This window comes from Pseudophryne corroboree, chromosome 6, assembly GCF_028390025.1.
Source record: "Pseudophryne corroboree isolate aPseCor3 chromosome 6, aPseCor3.hap2, whole genome shotgun sequence".
In the NCBI taxonomy this organism is placed as follows: domain Eukaryota; kingdom Metazoa; phylum Chordata; class Amphibia; order Anura; family Myobatrachidae; genus Pseudophryne; species Pseudophryne corroboree.
The window spans coordinates 329,451,311-329,476,023 of record NC_086449.1 but is presented as its reverse complement, the minus strand read 5'-3'; the positions used below and the strand labels follow the sequence as shown (position 1 = coordinate 329,476,023).

General features: G+C 38.7%; 1 protein-coding gene across 1 annotated transcript in view; it reads left to right on the top strand.

Moving 5' to 3' along the window:
• The window catches only part of LOC134932184 (uncharacterized), a 234,945-nt gene that overhangs the window by 14,028 nt on the left and 196,204 nt on the right, over positions 1–24,713 (top strand). The window lies entirely within an intron of this gene.

Below are 24,713 nucleotides of genomic sequence, written 5' to 3'. Positions count from 1 at the left end.
TTCTTTGCCATTTTTATGCAATAAAAATCAACTAATTCATTCTTACAAATACATAGTATTAATCCATGAGCAAAATCGGAAGCTTTCGGATCAAACCTGAAAGAAACAATGAAAAAACAAATAAAGAGCTTGCGTTTTCTAACTTCCGGCGGAAGTGACGTTGCGGCACAGAAATGTTCATGGGAAATGTAGTTTGTTATTACATATCCGGCTGCTCGTCGTTCATAACCCCGCTGGACAGGAAGCAGTATACATGTATCTTGGGAGATGTAGTTTAGCCTGTTGATACGGCCAGGCCGTCCCCGGAAGTGGTATTTTTGTAGTTCAGCCTTCATGCATCTTGGGAAATGGAGTCCATTTAGGATCAAACGTCCGGGACTTTAATGACGTACTATTCCGCGATTTAAACAAATGTTAAAAATCAGGATAGATTCCTTAAGTGACGTCATGGTATGTTAGATGGATTAAGTTCTAGAAGACAAGATTGCAATCAGGATACAACTATATAAAAATACATCTTCCCGTGATTCCAAACATATATAAATAATATTGTTAATCAAGAGAGAGACAATAGTGCATTGTTTGATATAATTATAAAGTGTCATTAGTGCCGTTATATTTTAAACATATGGCAAATTCCCCTTCTCGGGGTTAACTGCATTACATATATTTAATACAAGTGTCAAACCATTATTATATAATATAGTTTATACTCTCTACCTGGGGTATGTTGTGTCCCCTCTTTGTGATTTCAGTTTGATAAAACAAACTCTGTGAAATTAATTATTTAAAGTGAAAAGTGCATAATATAAAGTGACAAAGTTCCTATTTATTAGTAAATAAAGGATATTATACCTATTTTGCAAGTGTCTAGTGTTTGTTATATAGTATAAAGCCTTCTGCAGCTGAAAGTATCATAGATGACCCTAAATGGGGTCTATAATTAATATATTTTATGTTTATTAAACATTAAGCTGGGAGATGCAACAAGAAAAAAAGAGGGACAAAACTACATGAACCATTTGATCTCAAAGTCGCTATTGAGACCCATAGGGTCTAGTGTATTATAGTTAAAAATAAGACTCATTTCTGTTTTTGCTAACAAAGTTGCTGTATTGCTAGTGCGTATATTCCCCTTTATATGTCTTAATCCGTAAAACTCGGAGACCTCAGAGATACGGCAGCCGTGTTTTTGCTTAAAATGGGCTGATAGAGAGTGCGTTTCAAGACCTTTTTTAATATTTCGGACGTGCTCTCCCAATCTGGTTTTCAATGGTCGAGATGTTCGTCCGATATAGGTCAAATTACATTTGCATGTGACAGCGTAGATCACATTGCTTGTGTCACACGTGATGAAATCTCTTATTTCCACTGTTTTCGCATTGATAGTTACTTTCTCGATTTTATTGCATCCCCTACTTTTAATACTTCGACAGCCCATACAGTTGCCGCATCTAAAGAAGCCCTTGGATCTTACTTTAGATGAAGGCAATTGAGTATATAACATGCTTGAGACTAGTTTGGATTTGAGGTTTGGAGCCCTACGATAAATATGGACCGGTCTATCAGGTACCAGGGGGCCAATGATCGGATCATTCTTAACGAGATTCCAGTGTTTTTTTTATAATCTTCTCAATTGATCTGTGCTGTGAAGTGAAGTCTGTAATGAAAGCCCATTCGTATTTTTTATCTTTGGCTTTCCTCACGTTGTTGGTGCTGAGTAGGTCCTTACGATCTATTCCATTCACATCTTCCAGGACTTTATTAATCTTATCATTTTTATACCCACAGGCCTCAAACTTTCGTGATAATGTGGATGCCTGTTGTTGAAACATGGTATTTTCGCTACAGTTTCTTTTAAGTCTTTTAAGTTGACCGACTGGGATAGAGTTAAGCCAACTTTCGTGATGGCAACTATTCGTAGAGATGTACGTCCCAGAGTCTGTCGGTTTTGAGAAAGTTTTGGTGTTGATTATACCATCCTTGATGTAAACTGTTATATCTAGAAAGTTAACTGTGGCTTGATCAATTTGAAAGGTTAAATTTATGTTCTTATCATTGGAATTAAGATGATTACAGAAAGCATTGAGAGTGTCAATATTGCCCCGCCAAACGAAAAAAACGTCGTCAATGTATCGGACATAGGACACCAGGCTCGACCCGAGTACGTTGGAGGACCATATGGTTTTGGCCTCCCACAATCCCAGAAAAAGGTTGGCGTAACTCGGGGCGAACCTGGTGCCCATTGCCGTGCCAGTCTTCTGAAGATAGTATTGGTCCTTAAAAAGAAAAAAATTATTCTCAAGGATGAACTGGACCCCCTCTACAATAAACTCTCTGATGTCCTCGGAGAGATCTGAAGCATCGAGGAAGTGCTTTACTGCCTCTATACCAAATTCATGTTTTATAATGGTGTAGAGGGAGGTGACGTCAGCCGTCACCAGAAAACTACCTTCCTCCCATTTGATGGTGGCCAAAGTTCCTAGAAAGTCTTTGGTGTCCTTCAGGTGGGATTTGTTAGATAGCACCAGGGGCTGGAGAACATAATCTATCACCTGCGATAGGTTTGCAGTGAGAGAATCCACCCCCGAAATTATAGGCCTCCCCGGTGGGTCCACCAGACTTTTGTGGACCTTTGGGAGGATGTACAATACGGGGGTGGTTGGATTCTCTACTAGAATGAAATTGGATTCTTTGTTGCTTAAAGTTCCTGTTTTCTCATATTTCTCAATCATAAGTTTTAATTTAGTTTTCACCTGTTCAGTGGGGTTATTCCTGAGTTTCTTATATACAGATGAGTCATTGAGTTGTCTGAAAACTTCATTCTCATATTTTATGGTGTCCAGTAGAACAATACCTCCCCCCTTATCAGCTGGTTTGATTATAAAGGACCCTGGCTTTTTTAATTCGCCTAAAGCCTTCCTTTCTTTTGCTGTTAGATTTTGGGTTCTTTTTGGGCGTTCTTGCAGTTTTGTCATATCACTTAGGACTAATTTGGAAAATGATTCCAAAAACGGTCCTTGGACATGTTTTGGGAAGAAGATGGACTTAGGTTTATAAGGAGTAAGTGGTGGAGGATTTATTGGTTCACTACAGTTTTCGTGGCTGGCAAAGAATTTTTTTACAGTTAACTTCCTCATATATTTCTGAACATCCACAAAAAGGTCAAATGGGTTGATGTAATTACTTGGGGCATATTTCAGGCCCTTTTCAAGTACAGAAATTTCGCTTGCATTTAGAATATGTGAACTTAAATTAAAAATTTTCACCTTTTTTAAATCATTGGGTTCAGTATTCTGTGTGTCAACCTCTGGTATTCGTACCTCATTAGTAATGGGATCTATAACAGGGTTTTTTTTATTCTTTCTTTTTTCCTGTCTTTTATTACTTTTACGTTTTCTAGACCTAGGTTTACCCCCCCTTTTACCCCTTGGCCGGTACTGAGCAGTTATCTGAAGTGTGTTCGTTGAGTTCTCTTGTCTAAAAAACAGGGAGAATCTTCCAAGTTTTCTAGAGGAGAGAAATGGTTAATATCAGGGGTATCATCCACATTCCATGAATACCTACTCGATCTGTTTTGTCGAGGTGGTATATCAGACCGTGTCGGAGTCTGTTGTCTATACTGATGACTCGTATTCCTTGCCCTTGTTTTAAACCTCGTGGCATTGGTGGTGTTGGATGATCTATTCCTCCATTCCGGTGTATAGTCTCTGTGTTGGGTCTCCTCAGTCTCCCACCTTTTTTCTGGTCGATATCTAGGTCTATAGACCAGAGCGGGTTTTGACCTGTATCTAGGTCCTCCGTCTCTTCTATCTCTAGAATAATTATTTTCCTGTATTGATGGTTTTCTTGTGGGCACATTCTGTGGACCGTATTTTCTGTTCTTAAATCTTACAGGAGATCTCACCTTCACATGGGCCTCACTTTCAAGGTCCATGGAGTTGTTTTTATCTAATTTATCTCTGTTATATTTTTTTAATTTCCTTTCCATTAGTTGCCTCTGAGTTCTCCTTAATTTACTTTCTATTTCCTTATCAAGGGTCTTGTAGTCTTCTGAGTTACTATAGGGGGAGGCTAGCGACTTAAATATGGCTATGTCTTCATCTAATTTACTTAACTCTCTTTTTCTCTCTTCTATAATAAGTCTCATTAGTGAAAATGAACAAGTATCTATCGTGTTTTCCCATTCCTTTTTGAAACCCTCTCTGGCCGTTTCAAAGGTGGAGATTTTTTGTATTTTTAGGCCCCGAGGGATTATTTCGTGGGATAAGTAACGTTCTAAAGTCGTCACCTCCCACCATAATTTACATTCTTTTATGAGGGTGGTTTCCAATTTGCTCATTATACCGTATATGTCATCATCTATTAGTTCGGTTTCTATATTATCATCACCGAAAGTTTTCTCAAACAGAGAGAGTCTTTGATCTCTATAGGAAAACATGATGGCACTTGAAATGCAAAAGGGAATAGTAGCTGCCGATCTGGACCCTTCCCACTGGTGAAAAAGTGCTAATATGGAAAAAAGGTGTCGGGATGGTCCTAACTGGCGCTCAGCTGCTCAGGTGTCACAGATTTCGAAAATAAATGTCACCACATTTAAATCAAGAAATAGAAAACCAGCAATTTGAAACACTGTCATACACCACAAGCGCTAAAACAGGATATCACCATAACGTCCCTTTTAGGCTGAGTGACGGATCCTTTCCTCTCAGGTGTATCTCCCATTCAAGTTAACAACCGTAGGATTCACAGGTGTAGATATCATAAAAAGAGATAAAATACAAAAAACAAACAATATGTAGTACGTAATGTCAAGTCCTATTGATATATATATAATGACTTTGAGTGATTTGAGCTGGATTCAGAGCGTACCCCACTCACACTGAAAGTGGAAATGTAAAATACATCAAGGTTTCTTTTATAAAGGCGGCTTTCATTTGTTCATATGGCGGCCGATGTGTCAGAAATAGGGTATTACTCAAATTCACGGATAAATTTAAATCATTCCCTGGAGCAGGCAGAAAGATGCGTACCCCAAAACTCACACTCTATAAGTGGGCTGTAAACATATAAAGGTATCTTTCTCTCCTTCAAAGATAATCCAAGATCGCGTACCCCAACTCACAATTTGGAGAACTGTGTGACTCCTATCAAGGTATCTTTCAGTTTTCATGTGAGGATGACAGCTGGAAATTTCTAGTATAGTCTCCCGGCATGAGTCATAAAGAAATAGAGAAAAACCAATATATAACAAATCACATGTGTCAAACACCTTAAGTGTATGGCAATTTTTTCATAGGGGAATTAAATGAGTCCAGAGTTTCACCACCCCACACACGGTGTAAACTGATGCGTACCCAACACTCACACTCTAGAGGTGGGTAATACACTCATAAAGGTATCTTTTACTTCTCCCAGAGTAATAGATGATAGTTCAATGTTGCGTACCCCGACTCACAGTTTGAAGTGTTAGAAGACTCCTATCAAGGTATCTTTGAACTTCAGGTGACCGATACAACTTTTGTGTTTAAATTGCGTATTTTTCCGTTTAACCCCAAAAAAGAAAAAAATGGCAATGCTCATACCAAAGTAGGTAGAAAAGGGGGTTACAAATTTTATTTAACAATACATGCCATTAAAATATACGCATGGAATACCATGCATAGTGGTGTGCAAAATAGATGAATACAAATGAATAAAAATGGCAAAGAGAGAAGGTGGACTCTTACAAAAACGGAAAAAATATTAAAAAAAATATTAAAAAAATGGGGAAGCAAAATACAGTATTAAAATCCGGATAAAATGGCTACTCACACTCCTGGTAATCGACGCGTTTCAGCCCACACCTGGGCCTTTATCAAGATGTATTGGAGTGTGTTTGTAGCCAGATATTTAAAGGACAGAGCGCCAATAGGAAGCGAGCAGGAAGTGACATCATAATTAGAGAGATTTTTATAAACATTTTTTTCTTTGCCATTTTTATGCAATAAAAATCAACTAATTCATTCTTACAAATACATAGTATTAATCCATGAGCAAAATCGGAAGCTTTCGGATCAAACCTGAAAGAAACAATGAAAAAACAAATAAAGAGCTTGCGTTTTCTAACTTCCGGCGGAAGTGACGTTGCGGCACAGAAATGTTCATGGGAAATGTAGTTTGTTATTACATATCCGGCTGCTCGTCGTTCATAACCCCGCTGGACAGGAAGCAGTATACATGTATCTTGGGAGATGTAGTTTAGCCTGTTGATACGGCCAGGCCGTCCCCGGAAGTGGTATTTTTGTAGTTCAGCCTTCATGCATCTTGGGAAATGGAGTCCATTTAGGATCAAACGTCCGGGACTTTAATGACGTACTATTCCGCGATTTAAACAAATGTTAAAAATCAGGATAGATTCCTTAAGTGACGTCATGGTATGTTAGATGGATTAAGTTCTAGAAGACAAGATTGCAATCAGGATACAACTATATAAAAATACATCTTCCCGTGATTCCAAACATATATAAATAATATTGTTAATCAAGAGAGAGACAATAGTGCATTGTTTGATATAATTATAAAGTGTCATTAGTGCCGTTATATTTTAAACATATGGCAAATTCCCCTTCTCGGGGTTAACTGCATTACATATATTTAATACAAGTGTCAAACCATTATTATATAATATAGTTTATACTCTCTACCTGGGGTATGTTGTGTCCCCTCTTTGTGATTCAGTTTTGATAAAACAAACTCTGTGAAATTAATTATTTAAAGTGAAAAGTGCATAATATAAAGTGACAAAGTTCCTATTTATTAGTAAATAAAGGATATTATACCTATTTTGCAAGTGTCTAGTGTTTGTTATATAGTATAAAGCCTTCTGCAGCTGAAAGTATCATAGATGACCCCTAAATGGGGTCTATAATTAATATATTTTATGTTTATTAAACATTAAGCTGGGAGATGCAACAAGAAAAAAAGAGGGACAAAACTACATGAACCATTTGATCTCAAAGTCGCTATTGAGACCCATAGGGTCTAGTGTATTATAGTTAAAAATAAGACTCATTCTGTTTTTGCTAACAAAGTTGCTGTATTGCTAGTGCGTATATTCCCCTTTATATGTCTTAATCCGTAAAACTCGGAGACCTCAGAGATACGGCAGCCGTGTTTTTGCTTAAAATGGGCTGATAGAGAGTGCGTTTCAAGACCTTTTTTAATATTTCGGACGTGCTCTCCCAATCTGGTTTTTCAATGGTCGAGATGTTCGTCCGATATAGGTCAAATTACATTTGCATGTGACAGCGTAGATCACATTGCTTGTGTCACACGTGATGAAATCTCTTATTTCCACTGTTTTCGCATTGATAGTTACTTTCTCGATTTTATTGCATCCCCTACTTTTAATACTTCGACAGCCCATACAGTTGCCGCATCTAAAGAAGCCCTTGGATCTTACTTTAGATGAAGGCAATTGAGTATATAACATGCTTGAGACTAGTTTGGATTTGAGGTTTGGAGCCCTACGATAAATATGGACCGGTCTATCAGGTACCAGGGGGCCAATGATCGGATCATTCTTAACGAGATTCCAGTGTTTTTTTATAATCTTCTCAATTGATCTGTGCTGTGAAGTGAAGTCTGTAATGAAAGCCCATTCGTATTTTTTATCTTTGGCTTTCCTCACGTTGTTGGTGCTGAGTAGGTCCTTACGATCTATTCCATTCACATCTTCCAGGACTTTATTAATCTTATCATTTTTATACCCACAGGCCTCAAACTTTCGTGATAATGTGGATGCCTGTTGTTGAAACATGGTATTTTCGCTACAGTTTCTTTTAAGTCTTTTAAGTTGACCGACTGGGATAGAGTTAAGCCAACTTTCGTGATGGCAACTATTCGTAGAGATGTACGTCCCAGAGTCTGTCGGTTTTGAGAAAGTTTTGGTGTTGATTATACCATCCTTGATGTAAACTGTTATATCTAGAAAGTTAACTGTGGCTTGATCAATTTGAAAGGTTAAATTTATGTTCTTATCATTGGAATTAAGATGATTACAGAAAGCATTGAGAGTGTCAATATTGCCCCGCCAAACGAAAAAAACGTCGTCAATGTATCGGACATAGGACACCAGGCTCGACCCGAGTACGTTGGAGGACCATATGGTTTTGGCCTCCCACAATCCCAGAAAAAGGTTGGCGTAACTCGGGGCGAACCTGGTGCCCATTGCCGTGCCAGTCTTCTGAAGATAGTATTGGTCCTTAAAAAGAAAAAAATTATTCTCAAGGATGAACTGGACCCCCTCTACAATAAACTCTCTGATGTCCTCGGAGAGATCTGAAGCATCGAGGAAGTGCTTTACTGCCTCTATACCAAATTCATGTTTTATAATGGTGTAGAGGGAGGTGACGTCAGCCGTCACCAGAAAACTACCTTCCTCCCATTTGATGGTGGCCAAAGTTCCTAGAAAGTCTTTGGTGTCCTTCAGGTGGGATTTGTTAGATAGCACCAGGGGCTGGAGAACATAATCTATCACCTGCGATAGGTTTGCAGTGAGAGAATCCACCCCCGAAATTATAGGCCTCCCCGGTGGGTCCACCAGACTTTTGTGGACCTTTGGGAGGATGTACAATACGGGGGTGGTTGGATTCTCTACTAGAATGAAATTGGATTCTTTGTTGCTTAAAGTTCCTGTTTTCTCATATTTCTCAATCATAAGTTTTAATTTAGTTTTCACCTGTTCAGTGGGGTTATTCCTGAGTTTCTTATATACAGATGAGTCATTGAGTTGTCTGAAAACTTCATTCTCATATTTTATGGTGTCCAGTAGAACAATACCTCCCCCCTTATCAGCTGGTTTGATTATAAAGGACCCTGGCTTTTTTAATTCGCCTAAAGCCTTCCTTTCTTTTGCTGTTAGATTTTGGGTTCTTTTTGGGCGTTCTTGCAGTTTTGTCATATCACTTAGGACTAATTTGGAAAATGATTCCAAAAACGGTCCTTGGACATGTTTTGGGAAGAAGATGGACTTAGGTTTATAAGGAGTAAGTGGTGGAGGATTTATTGGTTCACTACAGTTTTCGTGGCTGGCAAAGAATTTTTTTACAGTTAACTTCCTCATATATTTCTGAACATCCACAAAAAGGTCAAATGGGTTGATGTAATTACTTGGGGCATATTTCAGGCCCTTTTCAAGTACAGAAATTTCGCTTGCATTTAGAATATGTGAACTTAAATTAAAAATTTTCACCTTTTTTAAATCATTGGGTTCAGTATTCTGTGTGTCAACCTCTGGTATTCGTACCTCATTAGTAATGGGATCTATAACAGGGTTTTTTTTATTCTTTCTTTTTTCCTGTCTTTTATTACTTTTACGTTTTCTAGACCTAGGTTTACCCCCCCTTTTACCCCTTGGCCGGTACTGAGCAGTTATCTGAAGTGTGTTCGTTGAGTTCTCTTGTCTAAAAAACAGGGAGAATCTTCCAAGTTTTCTAGAGGAGAGAAATGGTTAATATCAGGGGTATCATCCACATTCCATGAATACCTACTCGATCTGTTTTGTCGAGGTGGTATATCAGACCGTGTCGGAGTCTGTTGTCTATACTGATGACTCGTATTCCTTGCCCTTGTTTTAAACCTCGTGGCATTGGTGGTGTTGGATGATCTATTCCTCCATTCCGGTGTATAGTCTCTGTGTTGGGTCTCCTCAGTCTCCCACCTTTTTTCTGGTCGATATCTAGGTCTATAGACCAGAGCGGGTTTTGACCTGTATCTAGGTCCTCCGTCTCTTCTATCTCTAGAATAATTATTTTCCTGTATTGATGGTTTTCTTGTGGGCACATTCTGTGGACCGTATTTTCTGTTCTTAAATCTTACAGGAGATCTCACCTTCACATGGGCCTCACTTTCAAGGTCCATGGAGTTGTTTTTATCTAATTTATCTCTGTTATATTTTTTTAATTTCCTTTCCATTAGTTGCCTCTGAGTTCTCCTTAATTTACTTTCTATTTCCTTATCAAGGGTCTTGTAGTCTTCTGAGTTACTATAGGGGGAGGCTAGCGACTTAAATATGGCTATGTCTTCATCTAATTTACTTAACTCTCTTTTTCTCTCTTCTATAATAAGTCTCATTAGTGAAAATGAACAAGTATCTATCGTGTTTTCCCATTCCTTTTTGAAACCCTCTCTGGCCGTTTCAAAGGTGGAGATTTTTTGTATTTTTAGGCCCCGAGGGATTATTTCGTGGGATAAGTAACGTTCTAAAGTCGTCACCTCCCACCATAATTTACATTCTTTTATGAGGGTGGTTTCCAATTTGCTCATTATACCGTATATGTCATCATCTATTAGTTCGGTTTCTATATTATCATCACCGAAAGTTTTCTCAAACAGAGAGAGTCTTTGATCTCTATAGGAAAACATGATGGCACTTGAAATGCAAAAGGGAATAGTAGCTGCCGATCTGGACCCTTCCCACTGGTGAAAAAGTGCTAATATGGAAAAAAGGTGTCGGGATGGTCCTAACTGGCGCTCAGCTGCTCAGGTGTCACAGATTTCGAAAATAAATGTCACCACATTTAAATCAAGAAATAGAAAACCAGCAATTTGAAACACTGTCATACACCACAAGCGCTAAAACAGGATATCACCATAACGTCCCTTTTAGGCTGAGTGACGGATCCTTTCCTCTCAGGTGTATCTCCCATTCAAGTTAACAACCGTAGGATTCACAGGTGTAGATATCATAAAAAGAGATAAAATACAAAAAACAAACAATATGTAGTACGTAATGTCAAGTCCTATTGATATATATATAATGACTTTGAGTGATTTGAGCTGGATTCAGAGCGTACCCCACTCACACTGAAAGTGGAAATGTAAAATACATCAAGGTTTCTTTTATAAAGGCGGCTTTCATTTGTTCATATGGCGGCCGATGTGTCAGAAATAGGGTATTACTCAAATTCACGGATAAATTTAAATCATTCCCTGGAGCAGGCAGAAAGATGCGTACCCCAAAACTCACACTCTATAAGTGGGCTGTAAACATATAAAGGTATCTTTCTCTCCTTCAAAGATAATCCAAGATCGCGTACCCCAACTCACAATTTGGAGAACTGTGTGACTCCTATCAAGGTATCTTTCAGTTTTCATGTGAGGATGACAGCTGGAAATTTCTAGTATAGTCTCCCGGCATGAGTCATAAAGAAATAGAGAAAAACCAATATATAACAAATCACATGTGTCAAACACCTTAAGTGTATGGCAATTTTTTCATAGGGGAATTAAATGAGTCCAGAGTTTCACCACCCCACACACGGTGTAAACTGATGCGTACCCAACACTCACACTCTAGAGGTGGGTAATACACTCATAAAGGTATCTTTTACTTCTCCCAGAGTAATAGATGATAGTTCAATGTTGCGTACCCCGACTCACAGTTTGAAGTGTTAGAAGACTCCTATCAAGGTATCTTTGAACTTCAGGTGACCGATACAACTTTTGTGTTTAAATTGCGTATTTTTCCGTTTAACCCCAAAAAAGAAAAAAATGGCAATGCTCATACCAAAGTAGGTAGAAAAGGGGGTTACAAATTTTATTTAACAATACATGCCATTAAAATATACGCATGGAATACCATGCATAGTGGTGTGCAAAATAGATGAATACAAATGAATAAAAATGGCAAAGAGAGAAGGTGGACTCTTACAAAAACGGAAAAAATATTTAAAAAAATATTAAAAAAATGGGGAAGCAAAATACAGTACAGGTTGAGTATCCCATATCCAAATATTCCGAAATACGGAATATTCCGAAATACGGACTTTTTTGAGTGAGAGTGAGATAGTGAAACCTTTGTTTTCTGATGGCTCAATGTACACAAACTTTGTTTAATACTCAAAGTTATTAAAAATATTGTATTAAATGACCTTCAGGCTGTGTGTATAAGGTGTATATGAAACATAAATGAATTGTGTGAATGTAGAAACACTTTGTTTAATGCACAAAGTTATAAAAAATATTGGCTAAAATGACCTTCAGGCTGTGTGTATAAGGTGTATATGTAACATAAATGTATTCTGTGCTTAGATTTAGGTCCCATCACCATAATATCTCATTATGGTATGCAATTATTCCAAAATACGGAAAAATCCGATATCCAAAATTCCTCTGGTCCCAAGCATTTTGGATAAGGGATACTCAACCTGTATTAAAATCCGGATAAAATGGCTACTCACACTCCTGGTAATCGACGCGTTTCAGCCCACACCTGGGCCTTTATCAAGATGTATTGGAGTGTGTTTGTAGCCAGATATTTAAAGGACAGAGCGCCAATAGGAAGCGAGCAGGAAGTGACATCATAATTAGAGAGATTTTTATAAACATTTTTTTCTTTGCCATTTTTATGCAATAAAAATCAACTAATTCATTCTTACAAATACATAGTATTAATCCATGAGCAAAATCGGAAGCTTTCGGATCAAACCTGAAAGAAACAATGAAAAAACAAATAAAGAGCTTGCGTTTTCTAACTTCCGGCGGAAGTGACGTTGCGGCACAGAAATGTTCATGGGAAATGTAGTTTGTTATTACATATCCGACTGCTCGTCGTTCATAACCCCGCTGGACAGGAAGCAGTATACATGTATCTTGGGAGATGTAGTTTAGCCTGTTGATACGGCCAGGCCGTCCCCGGAAGTGGTATTTTTGTAGTTCAGCCTTCATGCATCTTGGGAAATGGAGTCCATTTAGGATCAAACGTCCGGGACTTTAATGACGTACTATTCCGCGATTTAAACAAATGTTAAAAATCAGGATAGATTCCTTAAGTGACGTCATGGTATGTTAGATGGATTAAGTTCTAGAAGACAAGATTGCAATCAGGATACAACTATATAAAAATACATCTTCCCGTGATTCCAAACATATATAAATAATATTGTTAATCAAGAGAGAGACAATAGTGCATTGTTTGATATAATTATAAAGTGTCATTAGTGCCGTTATATTTTAAACATATGGCAAATTCCCCTTCTCGGGGTTAACTGCATTACATATATTTAATACAAGTGTCAAACCATTATTATATAATATAGTTTATACTCTCTACCTGGGGTATGTTGTGTCCCCTCTTTGTGATTTCAGTTTGATAAAACAAACTCTGTGAAATTAATTATTTAAAGTGAAAAGTGCATAATATAAAGTGACAAAGTTCCTATTTATTAGTAAATAAAGGATATTATACCTATTTTGCAAGTGTCTAGTGTTTGTTATATAGTATAAAGCCTTCTGCAGCTGAAAGTATCATAGATGACCCTAAATGGGGTCTATAATTAATATATTTTATGTTTATTAAACATTAAGTTGGCTTAACTCTATCCCAGTCGGTCAACTTAAAAGACTTAAAAGAAACTGTAGCGAAAATACCATGTTTCAACAACAGGCATCCACATTATCACGAAAGTTTGAGGCCTGTGGCTATAAAAATGATAAGATTAATAAAGTCCTGGAAGATGTGAATGGAATAGATCGTAAGGACCTACTCAGCACCAACAACGTGAGGAAAGCCAAAGATAAAAAATACGAATGGGCTTTCATTACAGACTTCACTTCACAGCACAGATCAATTGAGAAGATTATAAAAAAACACTGGAATCTCGTTAAGAATGATCCGATCATTGGCCCCCTGGTACCTGATAGACCGGTCCATATTTATCGTAGGGCTCCAAACCTCAAATCCAAACTAGTCTCAAGCATGTTATATACTCAATTGCCTTCATCTAAAGTAAGATCCAAGGGCTTCTTTAGATGCGGCAACTGTATGGGCTGTCGAAGTATTAAAAGTAGGGGATGCAATAAAATCGAGAAAGTAACTATCAATGCGAAAACAGTGGAAATAAGAGATTTCATCACGTGTGACACAAGCAATGTGATCTACGCTGTCACATGCAAATGTAATTTGACCTATATCGGACGAACATCTCGACCATTGAAAACCAGATTGGGAGAGCACGTCCGAAATAATAAAAAAGGTCTTGAAACGCACTCTCTATCAGCCCATTTTAAGCAAAAACACGGCTGCCGTATCTCTGAGGTCTCCGAGTTTTACGGATTAAGACATATAAAGGGGAATATACGCACTAGCAATACAGCAACTTTGTTAGCAAAAACAGAAATGAGTCTTATTTTTAACTATAATACACTAGACCCTATGGGTCTCAATAGCGACTTTGAGATCAAATGGTTCATGTAGTTTTGTCCCTCTTTTTTTCTTGTTGCATCTCCCAGCTTAATGTTTAATAAACATAAAATATATTAATTATAGACCCCATTTAGGGTCATCTATGATACTTTCAGCTGCAGAAGGCTTTATACTATATAACAAACACTAGACACTTGCAAAATAGGTATAATATCCTTTATTTACTAATAAATAGGAACTTTGTCACTTTATATTATGCACTTTTCACTTTAAATAATTAATTTCACAGAGTTTGTTTTATCAAACTGAAATCACAAAGAGGGGACACAACATACCCCAGGTAGAGAGTATAAACTATATTATATAATAATGGTTTGACACTTGTATTAAATATATGTAATGCAGTTAACCCCGAGAAGGGGAATTTGCCATATGTTTAAAATATAACGGCACTAATGACACTTTCTAATTATATCAAACAATGCACTATTGTCTCTCTCTTGATTAACAATATTATTTATATATGTTTGGAATCACGGGAAGATGTATTTTTATATAGTTGTATCCTGATTGCAATCTTTTCTTCTAGAACTTAATCCATCTAACATACCATGACGTCACTTAAGGAATCTATCCTGATTTTTAACATTTGTTTAAATCGCGGAATAGTACGTCATTAAAGTCCCGGACGTTTGATCCTAAATGGACTCCATTTCCCAAGATGCATGAAGGCTGAACTACAAAAATACCACTTCCGGGGACGGCCTGGCCGTATCAACAGGCTAAACTACATCTCCCAAGATACATGTATACTGCTTCCTGTCCAGCGGGGTTATGAACGACGAGCAGCCGGATATGTAATAACAAACTACATTTCCCATGAACATTTCTGTGCCGCAACGTCACTTCCGCCGGAAGTTAGAAAACGCAAGCTCTTTATTTGTTTTTTCATTGTTTCTTTCAGGTTTGATCCGAAAGCTTCCGATTTTGCTCATGGATTAATACTATGTATTTGTAAGAATGAATTAGTTGATTTTTATTGCATAAAAATGGCAAAGAAAAAAATGTTTATAAAAATCTCTCTAATTATGATGTCACTTCCTGCTCGCTTCCTATTGGCGCTCTGTCCTTTAAATATCTGGCTACAAACACACTCCAATACATCTTGATAAAGGCCCAGGTGTGGGCTGAAACGCGTCGATTACCAGGAGTGTGAGTAGCCATTTTATCCGGATTTTAATACTGTATTTTGCTTCCCCATTTTTTTAATATTTTTTTTAATATTTTTTCCGTTTTTGTAAGAGTCCACCTTCTCTCTTTGCCATTTTTATTCATTTGTATTCATCTATTTTGCACACCACTATGCATGGTATTCCATGCGTATATTTTAATGGCATGTATTGTTAAATAAAATTTGTAACCCCCTTTTCTACCTACTTTGGTATGAGCATTGCCATTTTTTTCTTTTTTGGGGTTAAACGGAAAAATACGCAATTTAAACACAAAAGTTGTATCGGTCACCTGAAGTTCAAAGATACCTTGATAGGAGTCTTCTAACACTTCAAACTGTGAGTCGGGGTACGCAACATTGAACTATCATCTATTACTCTGGGAGAAGTAAAAGATACCTTTATGAGTGTATTACCCACCTCTAGAGTGTGAGTGTTGGGTACGCATCAGTTTACACCGTGTGTGGGGTGGTGAAACTCTGGACTCATTTAATTCCCCTATGAAAAAATTGCCATACACTTAAGGTGTTTGACACATGTGATTTGTTATATATTGGTTTTTCTCTATTTCTTTATGACTCATGCCGGGAGACTATACTAGAAATTTCCAGCTGTCATCCTCACATGAAAACTGAAAGATACCTTGATAGGAGTCACACAGTTCTCCAAATTGTGAGTTGGGGTACGCGATCTTGGATTATCTTTGAAGGAGAGAAAGATACCTTTATATGTTTACAGCCCACTTATAGAGTGTGAGTTTTGGGGTACGCATCTTTCTGCCTGCTCCAGGGAATGATTTAAATTTATCCGTGAATTTGAGTAATACCCTATTTCTGACACATCGGCCGCCATATGAACAAATGAAAGCCGCCTTTATAAAAGAAACCTTGATGTATTTTACATTTCCACTTTCAGTGTGAGTGGGGTACGCTCTGAATCCAGCTCAAATCACTCAAAGTCATTATATATATATCAATAGGACTTGACATTACGTACTACATATTGTTTGTTTTTTGTATTTTATCTCTTTTTATGATATCTACACCTGTGAATCCTACGGTTGTTAACTTGAATGGGAGATACACCTGAGAGGAAAGGATCCGTCACTCAGCCTAAAAGGGACGTTATGGTGATATCCTGTTTTAGCGCTTGTGGTGTATGACAGTGTTTCAAATTGCTGGTTTTCTATTTCTTGATTTAAATGTGGTGACATTTATTTTCGAAATCTGTGACACCTGAGCAGCTGAGCGCCAGTTAGGACCATCCCGACACCTTTTTTCCATATTAGCACTTTTTCACCAGTGGGAAGGGTCCAGATCGGCAGCTACTATTCCCTTTTGCATTTCAAGTGCCATCATGTTTTCCTATAGAGATCAAAGACTCTCTCTGTTTGAGAAAACTTTCGGTGATGATAATATAGAAACCGAACTAATAGATGATGACATATACGGTATAATGAGCAAATTGGAAACCACCCTCATAAAAGAATGTAAATTATGGTGGGAGGTGACGACTTTAGAACGTTACTTATCCCACGAAATAATCCCTCGGGGCCTAAAAATACAAAAAATCTCCACCTTTGAAACGGCCAGAGAGGGTTTCAAAAAGGAATGGGAAAACACGATAGATACTTGTTCATTTTCACTAATGAGACTTATTATAGAAGAGAGAAAAAGAGAGTTAAGTAAATTAGATGAAGACATAGCCATATTTAAGTCGCTAGCCTCCCCCTATAGTAACTCAGAAGACTACAAGACCCTTGATAAGGAAATAGAAAGTAAATTAAGGAGAACTCAGAGGCAACTAATGGAAAGGAAATTAAAAAAATATAACAGAGATAAATTAGATAAAAACAACTCCATGGACCTTGAAAGTGAGGCCCATGTGAAGGTGAGATCTCCTGTAAGATTTAAGAACAGAAAATACGGTCCACAGAATGTGCCCACAAGAAAACCATCAATACAGGAAAATAATTATTCTAGAGATAGAAGAGACGGAGGACCTAGATACAGGTCAAAACCCGCTCTGGTCTATAGACCTAGATATCGACCAGAAAAAAGGTGGGAGACTGAGGAGACCCAACACAGAGACTATACACCGGAATGGAGGAATAGATCATCCAACACCACCAATGCCACGAGGTTTAAAACAAGGGCAAGGAATACGAGTCATCAGTATAGACAACAGACTCCGACACGGTCTGATATACCACCTCGACAAAACAGATCGAGTAGGTATTCATGGAATGTGGATGATACCCCTGATATTAACCATTTCTCTCCTCTAGAAAACTTGGAAGATTCTCCCTGTTTTTTAGACAAGAGAACTCAACGAACACACTTCAGATAACTGCTCAGTACCGGCCAAGGGGTAAAAGGGGGGGTAAACCTAGGTCTAGAAAACGTAAAAGTAATAAAAGACAGGAAAAAAGAAAGAATTAAAAAAAACCCTGTTATAGATCCCATTACTAATGAGGTACGAATACCAGAGGTTGACACACAGAATACTGAACCCAATGATTTAAAAAAGGTGAAAATTTTTAATTTAAGTTCACATATTCTAAATGCAAGCGAAATTTCTGTACTTGAAAAGGGCCTGAAATATGCCCCAAGTAATTACATCAACCCATTTGACCTTTTTGTGGATGTTCAGAAATATATGAGGAAGTTAACTGTAAAAAAATTCTTTGCCAGCCACGAAAACTGTAGTGAACCAATAAATCCTCCACCACTTACTCCTTATAAACCTAAGTCCATCTTCTTCCCAAAACATGTCCAAGGACCGTTTTTGGAATCATTTTCCAAATTAGTCCTAAGTGATATGACAAAACTGCAAGAACGCCCAAAAAGAACCCAAAATCTAACAGCAAAAGAAAGGAAGGCTTTAGGCGAATTAAATAAGCCAGGGTCCTTTATAATCAAACCAGCTGATAAGGGGGGAGGTATTGTTCTACTGGACACCATAAAATATGAGAATGAAGTTTTCAGACAACTCAATGACTCATCTGTATATAAGAAACTCAGGAATAACCCCACTGAACAGGTGAAAACTAAATTAAAACTTATGATTGAGAAATATGAGAAAACAGGAACTTTAAGCAACAAAGAATCCAATTTCATTCTAGTAGAGAATCCAACCACCCCCGTATTGTACATCCTCCCAAAGGTCCACAAAAGTCTGGTGGACCCACCGGGGAGGCCTATAATTTCGGGGGTGGATTCTCTCACTGCAAACCTATCGCAGGTGATAGATTATGTTCTCCAGCCCCTGGTGCTATCTAACAAATCCCACCTGAAGGACACCAAAGACTTTCTAGGAACTTTGGCCACCATCAAATGGGAGGAAGGTAGTTTTCTGGTGACGGCTGACGTCACCTCCCTCTACACCATTATAAAACATGAATTTGGTATAGAGGCAGTAAAGCACTTCCTCGATGCTTCAGATCTCTCCGAGGACATCAGAGAGTTTATTGTAGAGGGGGTCCAGTTCATCCTTGAGAATAATTTTTTTCTTTTTAAGGACCAATACTATCTTCAGAAGACTGGCACGGCAATGGGCACCAGGTTCGCCCCGAGTTACGCCAACCTTTTTCTGGGATTGTGGGAGGCCAAAACCATATGGTCCTCCAACGTACTCGGGTCGAGCCTGGTGTCCTATGTCCGATACATTGACGACGTTTTTTTTGTTTGGCGGGGCAATATTGACACTCTCAATGCTTTCTGTAATCATCTTAATTCCAATGATAAGAACATAAATTTAACCTTTCAAATTGATCAAGCCACAGTTAACTTTCTAGATATAACAGTTTACATCAAGGATGGTATAATCAACACCAAAACTTTCTCAAAACCGACAGACTCTGGGACGTACATCTCTACGAATAGTTGCCATCACAAAAGTTGGCTTAACTCTATCCCAGTCGGTCAACTTAAAAGACTTAAAAGAAACTGTAGCGAAAATACCATGTTTCAACAACAGGCATCCACATTATCACGAAAGTTTGAGGCCTGTGGCTATAAAAATGATAAGATTAATAAAGTCCTGGAAGATGTGAATGGAATAGATCGTAAGGACCTACTCAGCACCAACAACGTGAGGAAAGCCAAAGATAAAAAATACGAATGGGCTTTCATTACAGACTTCACTTCACAGCACAGATCAATTGAGAAGATTATAAAAAAACACTGGAATCTCGTTAAGAATGATCCGATCATTGGCCCCCTGGTACCTGATAGACCGGTCCATATTTATCGTAGGGCTCCAAACCTCAAATCCAAACTAGTCTCAAGCATGTTATATACTCAATTGCCTTCATCTAAAGTAAGATCCAAGGGCTTCTTTAGATGCGGCAACTGTATGGGCTGTCGAAGTATTAAAAGTAGGGGATGCAATAAAATCGAGAAAGTAACTATCAATGCGAAAACAGTGGAAATAAGAGATTTCATCACGTGTGACACAAGCAATGTGATCTACGCTGTCACATGCAAATGTAATTTGACCTATATCGGACGAACATCTCGACCATTGAAAACCAGATTGGGAGAGCACGTCCGAAATATTAAAAAAGGTCTTGAAACGCACTCTCTATCAGCCCATTTTAAGCAAAAACACGGCTGCCGTATCTCTGAGGTCTCCGAGTTTTACGGATTAAGACATATAAAGGGGAATATACGCACTAGCAATACAGCAACTTTGTTAGCAAAAACAGAAATGAGTCTTATTTTTAACTATAATACACTAGACCCTATGGGTCTCAATAGCGACTTTGAGATCAAATGGTTCATGTAGTTTTGTCCCTCTTTTTTTCTTGTTGCATCTCCCAGCTTAATGTTTAATAAACATAAAATATATTAATTATAGACCCCATTTAGGGTCATCTATGATACTTTCAGCTGCAGAAGGCTTTATACTATATAACAAACACTAGACACTTGCAAAATAGGTATAATATCCTTTATTTACTAATAAATAGGAACTTTGTCACTTTATATTATGCACTTTTCACTTTAAATAATTAATTTCACAGAGTTTGTTTTATCAAACTGAAATCACAAAGAGGGGACACAACATACCCCAGGTAGAGAGTATAAACTATATTATATAATAATGGTTTGACACTTGTATTAAATATATGTAATGCAGTTAACCCCGAGAAGGGGAATTTGCCATATGTTTAAAATATAACGGCACTAATGACACTTTATAATTATATCAAACAATGCACTATTGTCTCTCTCTTGATTAACAATATTATTTATATATGTTTGGAATCACGGGAAGATGTATTTTTATATAGTTGTATCCTGATTGCAATCTTGTCTTCTAGAACTTAATCCATCTAACATACCATGACGTCACTTAAGGAATCTATCCTGATTTTTAACATTTGTTTAAATCGCGGAATAGTACGTCATTAAAGTCCCGGACGTTTGATCCTAAATGGACTCCATTTCCCAAGATGCATGAAGGCTGAACTACAAAAATACCACTTCCGGGGACGGCCTGGCCGTATCAACAGGCTAAACTACATCTCCCAAGATACATGTACACTGCTTCCTGTCCAGCGGGGTTATGAACGACGAGCAGCCGGATATGTAATAACAAACTACATTTCCCATGAACATTTCTGTGCCGCAACGTCACTTCCGCCGGAAGTTAGAAAACGCAAGCTCTTTATTTGTTTTTTCATTGTTTCTTTCAGGTTTGATCCGAAAGCTTCCGATTTTGCTCATGGATTAATACTATGTATTTGTAAGAATGAATTAGTTGATTTTTATTGCATAAAAATGGCAAAGAAAAAAATGTTTATAAAAATCTCTCTAATTATGATGTCACTTCCTGCTCGCTTCCTATTGGCGCTCTGTCCTTTAAATATCTGGCTACAAACACACTCCAATACATCTTGATAAAGGCCCAGGTGTGGGCTGAAACGCGTCGATTACCAGGAGTGTGAGTAGCCATTTTATCCGGATTTTAATACTGTATTTTGCTTCCCCATTTTTTTAATATTTTTTTTAATATTTTTTCCGTTTTTGTAAGAGTCCACCTTCTCTCTTTGCCATTTTTATTCATTTGTATTCATCTATTTTGCACACCACTATGCATGGTATTCCATGCGTATATTTTAATGGCATGTATTGTTAAATAAAATTTGTAACCCCCTTTTCTACCTACTTTGGTATGAGCATTGCCATTTTTTTCTTTTTTGGGGTTAAACGGAAAAATACGCAATTTAAACACAAAAGTTGTATCGGTCACCTGAAGTTCAAAGATACCTTGATAGGAGTCTTCTAACACTTCAAACTGTGAGTCGGGGTACGCAACATTGAACTATCATCTAATACTCTGGGAGAAGTAAAAGATACCTTTATGAGTGTATTACCCACCTCTAGAGTGTGAGTGTTGGGTATGCATCAGTTTACACCGTGTGTGGGGTGGTGAAACTCTGGACTCATTTAATTCCCCTATGAAAAAATTGCCATACACTTAAGGTGTTTGACACATGTGATTTGTTATATATTGGTTTTTCTCTATTTCTTTATGACTCATGCCGGGAGACTATACTAGAAATTTCCAGCTGTCATCCTCACATGAAAACTGAAAGATACCTTGATAGGAGTCACACAGTTCTCCAAATTGTGAGTTGGGGTACGCGATCTTGGATTATCTTTGAAGGAGAGAAAGATACCTTTATATGTTTACAGCCCACTTATAGAGTGTGAGTTTTGGGGTACGCATCTTTCTGCCTGCTCCAGGGAATGATTTAAATTTATCCGTGAATTTGAGTAATACCCTATTTCTGACACATCGGCCGCCATATGAACAAATGAAAGCCGCCTTTATAAAAGAAACCTTGATGTATTTTACATTTCCACTTTCAGTGTGAGTGGGGTACGCTCTGAATCCAGCTCAAATCACTCAAAGTCATTATATATATATCAATAGGACTTGACATTACGTACTACATATTGTTTGTTTTTTGTATTTTATCTCTTTTTATGATATCTACACCTGTGAATCCTACGGTTGTTAACTTGAATGGGAGATACACCTGAGAGGAAAGGATCCGTCACTCAGCCTAAAAGGGACGTTATGGTGATATCCTGTTTTAGCGCTTGTGGTGTATGACAGTGTTTCAAATTGCTGGTTTTCTATTTCTTGATTTAAATGTGGTGACATTTATTTTCGAAATCTGTGACACCTGAGCAGCTGAGCGCCAGTTAGGACCATCCCGACACCTTTTTTCCTTAAATCGCACTGGTTTGAACCTCTTCAAACAGTTGAATTGAAGTTTCTCATTTGGAAAGTGGTCATGTTGTTGGCCTTGGCGTCTGCAAGGCGGGTGTCCGAATTGGCGGCTTTGTCTCACAAAAGCCCCTATCGGATTTTCCATGTGGATCGAGCAGAGGTGAGGACTCGTCCTCAATTTCTGCCTAAGGTGGTTTCGTCTTTCCACATGAACCAACCTATTGTGGTGCCTGTGGCTATGGATGCCTTGGAGGATTCCAAGTCCCTTGATGTAGTCAGGGCCTTAAAAATTTATATAGCCAGAACGGCTCGGGTTAGGAAAACAGAGGCACTGTTTGTCCTGTATGCAGCCAACAAGGTTGGCACTCCTGCTTTTAAGCAGACTATTGCACGCTGGATCTGTAACACGATTAAGCAGGCTCATTCTACGGCTGGATTGCCGTTCCCAAAATCAGTTAAGGCCCATTCCACTAGGAAGGTGGGCTGTTCTTGGGCGGCTGCCCGAGGAATCTCGGCATTGCAGCTTAGCCGAGCAGCTACGTGGTCGGGTTCAAACACTTTTGCTAAATTTTACAAGTTTGATACCCTGGCTGATGAGGACCTCATGTTTGCTCAATCGGTGCTGCAGAGTCATCCGCACTCTCCCGCCCGTTCTGGAGCTTTGGCATAAACCCCATGGTCCTTACGGAGTCCCCGGCATCCTCTAGGACGTAAGAGTAAATAAGATTTTAAACCTACCGGTAAATCTTTTTCTCCTAGTCCGTAGAGGATGCTGGGCGCCCGTCCCATCTGCAAGGCTTGTATATAGTTGTTGCTTACATAAGGGTTATGTTACAGTTGAGATCAGTCTCTGGCTGATACTATTTGTTCATACTGTTAACTGGTTTAGTATATACCATGTTGTACGGTGTGTGTGGTGTGGGCTGGTATGTATCTCGCCCTTAGATTAACAAAATTCCTTTCCTCGTACTGTCCGTCTCCTCTGGGCACAGTTCTATAACTGAGGTCTGGAGGAAGGGCATAGAGGGAGGAGCCAGCTCACGTCCATTAAAAGGTCTTAAAGTGCCCATGTCTCCTGCGGAGCTCGTCTATACCCCATGGTCCTTACAGAGTCCCCAGCATCCTCTACGGACTAGGAGAAAAGATTTATCGGTAGGTTTAAAATCTTTTTTTTTGTTGCATTTATATGCTGCACTGCTTTCTGACTACCCCTGACCTCTGCTTGTTTACTGGACTTTGCTCTTGCCTGCTGCCTGCCCAGACCTAACCCTCCTTGCTCGACTTTGCATAGTGGGCGGCACCCAGCAGCTTCATAGCCCAGCGTTAGGTAAGGGGGGGCGCACCACCACCACCACGGGGAAGACGAAGCTCAGCCCACTGGCAAAGCATCCCGGAGTACCAATCCGCCCCTGGGCCTGATTCCGAAATGTACCACTGCCAATATCAGACATAATGGAGCATTTGATTCTACTGTGCACATGCTTCCCGATTATGTCCATGTAGAGTCGCAGTTCTAATTTCAGGCGTGTATTCAATATGTAGGCAGCGTTCCTGGGATGTGACAAGAAGGTGACTTAGCGATCGCATGGATATGGTCCTTGTCACTGGCATGTGGGTGAAAGTGGCTGCATTCACAGACGCTTGACTGAGGCCATACATTGTTGTAGATTCTGCACCTGCCACAAGGCTGCGACTGATGATGGCGTCTAAGGATTCACCAATCGGTATTACAGCACGTACGGACACTGACAGTGGGCGTCTCAGTGCTTACACATTCTGACGCAGACAAATAGCAGCCATTAGTTTCAGCTGTTGGCGCTTCGGCATCATCCTCCCAATCAGGCCCACTGAACAGTATTCAAGTGATATATCACGTCAAAACTCCTTCGTAAAACGATCCCCGTATCACCCATATTGCACCCATAGTAATCAGGTTTAGCTGAGTAAAGGGTTGGGCGCCCTCGCTACCCAAATTGATTATACCACTTCCATCAGCAGAAACAGAACGAGTGTGGAAGGGGGTGAATAGAATTGAATACCGCCCATTA